Consider the following 5,828-nt stretch of genomic DNA (forward strand, 5'->3'; position numbering starts at 1 on the left):
TGCTACTAAGAAACCATTTCTTAAATCACATCAAGTACTCTGGCCAGAGATTCGTCACACTAATATCTCCTCAGATCGCATAGGATATCCACACTCGCAAGTATGTGGTGAATCCTTGACAACAATGCATCGACTCCTATATGTGTTGTAACTGTACCCAATCCCGACACCTGATGACCCCCATAGAGTCGGTAAACGAGTCAAAGCACAGTACTAGCATATAGAGTCTCCATGATGTTTCAAGTAGTAAGGACTAATGGTGTACAACCAAAACCGCGGACTTTATCCACTCGATAAGTGATAACCACTTGGAAAGTCCGGATAGGGTAGTTCGATTATTCATCCTATGAATATCCATTTGCATGCTTCGAACATCTCCATGTTCCCTACCAATGAAACGTGGTACTCCGCATCGCAAATGCTAGTCTCAAACTCGAGCGATCCTTATCCTTATTATCGGACGGCTCAATCGACTAGGAACAGTTTAGAATATACAGTGACTATAAGATGTATTTCATGATAGACATCCCCATGTTCTACCACATCTTACATACACTATAGTATATTCAAGGTCTTTATCAAAACAACAATAGTATATCACAATATAACAATATGAAGAAAGATAAAGTCATTGCCATTAATAAAAGTGTAAATTATATTAAACAAAAGATCGTTTGTACAAAGAGTCATCAAAGCCCATAGCCACAAGTTGGCTCACTGGGCACCCACTCTTTCAATCTCCCACTTGCCCTATAGCCAACTAGTCATACTACGTAGACCCATTGCTTCGCGATGTTTGTCAAACAATGGTCCTGGCAAGGGCTTAGTAAGCGGATCAGCGATATTGTCTGCAGAGGCCACTCGTTCGACAGTGATGTCTCCTCTTTCCACAATCTCCCGGATGATGTGGTATTTCCTCAGTACGTGTTTGGATCTTTGATGAGACCTTGGTTCCTTTGCTTGAGCAACGGCACCCGTGTTGTCACAGTACACCGGGACTGGACCAACAAATTCAGGAATGACGCCCAACTCTTGGACGAACTTCCTCATCCAAACGGCCTCTTTAGCAGCAGCTGATGCTGCAATGTATTCAGCCTCAGTGGTGGAATCCGCTGTGGTGTCCTGCTTGGAACTCTTCCAAGAGACAGCACCGCCATTGAGCATGAACACAAATCCAGAGGTTGACTTCGAGTCATCCACGTCACTTTGGAAGCTAGAGTCGGTATAGCCTTCCAATTTCAGATCTCGTCCTCCATATACCATGAACATATTCTTAGTCCTTCGTAAGTACTTAAGAATGTCCTTCACGGCTTTCCAATGCATTTGACCAGGATTAGCCTGATATCTGCTCGTGACACTCAGAGCAAATGCTACATCCGGTCTGGTAGATATCATCCCATACATGATACTACCTATAGCTGACGCATATGGTACATGTGTCATATTCTCTATCTCTTCATCAGTCTTGGGACACATAGACTTGGATAGAGAAACTCCATGACACATGGGTAGATGTCCTCTCTTGGACCCATCCATTGAAAACCGTTTCAATATGGTGTCGATGTAGGTTGATTGAGTGAGTCCTATCATTCTCTTAGATCTATCTCTATAGATCTGTATCCCAAGAATGTAGGATGCCTCACCCAAATCCTTCATCGAGAATCTACCTGATAACCATATCTTTGTTGACTGTAACATCCCTACATCATTCCCAATGAGTAGGATGTCATCAACATAAAGTACTAAGAATGTCACAGCATCCTTAACTACTTTCTTGTACACGCACGGTTCCTCCGGGTTCTTGATGAAACCAAAATCTTTTATTGTTTCATCAAATTTCTGGTTCCAACTTCTTGATGCTTGTTTTAGACCATAAATTGATCTCTGAAGCTTGCATACCTTATGCTCGCTTCCCATGGATGTGAACCCCTCTGGCTGCTTCATGTAGATTTCTTCCTTAATGTCTCCATTAAGAAAAGCAGTCTTCACATCCATTTGCCATATCTCATAGTCATACCATGCAGCTATGGCAATAAGGATTCTTATGGACTTGAACATTGCAACTGGTGAAAAGGTTTCATCATAGTCAACTCCTTGTCTTTGAGTGTAACCTTTCGCCACCAATCGCGCCTTGTAGGTCAATACCTTACCATCAGGCCCAAGCTTTCTCTTGTAGATCCATTTACACCCTATTGGAACAATTCCATCAGGAGGATCTACTAAAGACCAAACTTGGTTTGTATGCATTGAATCCAATTCAGACTGCATAGCTTCAAGCCATAAATTTGAATCCGCATCAGAAATTGCTTCCTTGAAGTTTCTTGGATCACATCCAATGTCGGGTTCATCTTGATCCCCTTCAAGAAGAAGACCATATCGAACAGGAGGTCTAGAAGTCCTCTCGGATCTTCTAGGTTCAGGCGTGTCCAGTAATGGTTCCTGAGGCGTAGGATCGTTATTTTGTATTTCGGGTTCTTCTCGAACTTCTTCGAGTTCCATCATCTCACCTTTCTTATCCAATAAGAACTCCTTCTCCAAGAAGGTGGCATTCCTAGAAACAAACACCTTTGTTTCAGCAGGATAATAGAAATAATATCCGATTGAATTCTTCGGATACCCTACAAAATAACATAAGCTGGATCGACTATCCAACTTATCTCCCACTGTCCGCTTCACGTAAGCAGGACATCCCCAAATCCTCAAGTACGAATACTTAGGAGCTTTGCCATTCCATAACTCGTATGGTGTTTTGTCCACTGCTTTAGTGTGGACGTTGTTCAACAACAATACCGCCGTTTCAAGCGCATAGCCCCAAAACGAAGGTGGAAGCTCAGTGAAGCTCATCATAGATCGAACCATGTCCAACAAAGTTCGATTACGACGCTCCGATACACCATTCAGCTGTGGTGTCATAGGAGGAGTCCACTGAGAGAGAATCTCATTCTCTTTTAGATAGTCCAAAAACTCGGTACTTAAGTATTCTCCACCTCGATCCGATCGAAGTGCTTTAATACTTTTACCTAGCTTGTTTTCTACTTCAGCCTTGAATTCTTTGAACTTTTCAAATGCTTCAGACTTATATTTCATTAAATATAAATACCCATACCTTGAATAATCGTCAGTAAAGGTAATGAAGTAGGTGTGGCCATATTGAGTCCCAACTCTAAATGGTCCACAAACATCTGTATGGATCAAATCCAACAGATTTTGACTACGCTTAGGCTTCCCCTTAAAAGGAGATTTAGTCATTTTCCCTTTTAGACAGGATTCACAAGTAGGTAGAGAGTTAATATCAGACATATCAAACATGCCCTCTCCCACTAGCTTGTTCATCCTCCTTGAGGAAATATGACCTAGCCTAGCATGCCAAAGGTTCGCCGGGTTTTGACTATCGATTTTTCTTTTGTTTGTTGTTGCCGGTTTATCAATATAATTTATTGGAACGTCTTTCAGTTTTAAGTTGTATAGATCGTTTTCAAGTTGTCCATTTCCAATCAAACATTCATTCTTGTAAATATTGCAAATCCCATTCACAAAATTGCAAGAATAACCATCTCTATCTAGCATAGAAACAGAAATAATATTTTTAATTAAATCCGGAACAAATAAAACATCTCTTAAAAATAACTTAAAAACCGTTCTGCAAAATTAAACAAACATCTCCAATGGCTGTAGCTTCAACTCTGGAACCATTCCCGAGCCTCAGCTGGGTCTCACCCATTCTAAGCCTGCGACTTCTTGTCATCACCTGCAAATCATTGCAAATGTGAGATCCACATCCGGTATCCAATACCCAAGAAGTAGTATTAAGTGAAATGTTTATTTCAATATAGAACATACCCTTTGCAGTTCCCAACTGCTCTAGATATTCCTTGCAGTTGCGCTTCCAATGACCGGGCTTCTTGCAGTAATGGCAAACATCCTTGGATTTTCCATTGTTTGAAGCCTTTGTCTTGTGCTTCTTCTCGGGCTCGACTTTCTTGGGTGGGGCAGAACGTTTCTTGCCCTTCATACTTGGCCCCTTCTTAGCAGAAGATGAGGAACCCACCAAGAAAGCTGGCTTATCCTTCTTAAGTGTGGATTCATATGTCACAAGCATATTGACCATCTCTTCAAGGGTGGCCTCTATCTTGTTCATATTAAAATTTACCACAAATCCGTCAAACGAAGAAGGAAGAGACAGAAGCAGTAAATCCACGTTGAGTTCATGCTCCAACACCAAATCAAGGGTCGCTAACTTTTGTATGAGCCAAATCACTCGTACCCCATGATCACGGACCGAAGTCCCTTCACGCATGCGACACGTCATCAGCTCCTTAACAGTAGAGCGAACCTTTCAGCCCTCGATTGAGCCCCAAAAAGTTCCTTGAGTTGAGCGTGAATGTCAGCAGCATTCACGGTGTCCTCAAATCGCCTCTGGAGTTCATCAGACATCGAGGCTTGCATATAGCATTTGGTCTTGATGTCATGGTCCCACCATGCATCAAGTTTGGCCAATTCCTCCGGACTTACGTCAGCTGGTGCTTCCTTCGGAGGTGATTTCTCTAACACGTAGAGCATCTTCTCCGAAGTCAAGACAATCTTCAACTTCCGAAACCATTCCGTATAGTTTGCGCCAGTTAACTTGTTTTGTTCGAGGATCGAGAATAAAGGATTACGCGAATTCATCGTATGAAATACTGAAAAGAAAAACAGACATATATCAATGATTGTTTAAGAAATTTACTAAGACATAAAATAGGCGAATTTAATTTTATGAATCTCACTCCCACTATTTTAACGATTTCACTACCCTCTAGTGAAAACGGGAAACTTTTTCCTTAGTGAGAACATGGAGTCCAATTGACAAACTTATGGTCCCGAATAATATCAGCCAACCATAATTCTCAAAAGGTAGAGCCCAATTGCTTCCAAAGCAACCCCCATGTGTTTACCTCATGTCCAATAAGGGCCCAATAATATGACGCCGTTTAAAGTGACATGTCAAGATGACCCATCAATATTAAGTTGTGATGGACGGTCGCCATGTGGATCCCCCAATAATATGAGCCGATCCCATGGGAGTTCCACCCAACTTACAACATTTGTCGATCCAATGTACAGCTTTCCGACGAACGGGCCCCCCCAATAATATGAGCCGGACCGTATCCGCGGGTAGCATCTCATACATTGACCGTTGATGGAAGGTAGGAATATTTAAAAAAATTTAAATTTCCTTTATTTATCTTGATATCAATTTTAAATCATATTTAAAATGAGGAATTTTTAATTATAAAAATTTGTCTCATCAATTTCAAATTATTGCATGCTTGCCGGATTCACGCAATTATGTCTAAAACATGCATACAATCATAATATCATATATTATATAGGATGATCGATTCCATTTCTAATTGACCCGTGGTTGCCAATCACGAGTCTTAGTCCAATCCTAGGTAATATGCAGTATGCAATGCAATCCTATTACATGTGCTTCCAATTTACATTTCTTCTGTCTTTATTGTCTGCTGGGCCCACCATCTTCAAATCTTGATCTCCCACTAAATCTAATGTATTTACAATAAATAACAATGACAAGTAGGGGATACATTTTTAGGGGTGGGAACGGGCCATAAACCAAGCCCACTTTTATTACATATGACATTCATACTGGGCCATAAACCAGGCCCATTAATAAAACCAACAACAATAAAAACAAATGTAAATTCCTAACATACACCTATAAAATTGGTCATGGCAATCGATCATCCTTATCCAATAACATTTAATTCAAAATTAATTTATTGGATAACATGCAGTGGCAATTCAAATTTAAACAGGATAAAATC

Source organism: Henckelia pumila, chromosome 2 (genome assembly GCF_033568475.1).
Source record: "Henckelia pumila isolate YLH828 chromosome 2, ASM3356847v2, whole genome shotgun sequence".
Lineage (NCBI taxonomy): Eukaryota > Viridiplantae > Streptophyta > Magnoliopsida > Lamiales > Gesneriaceae > Henckelia > Henckelia pumila.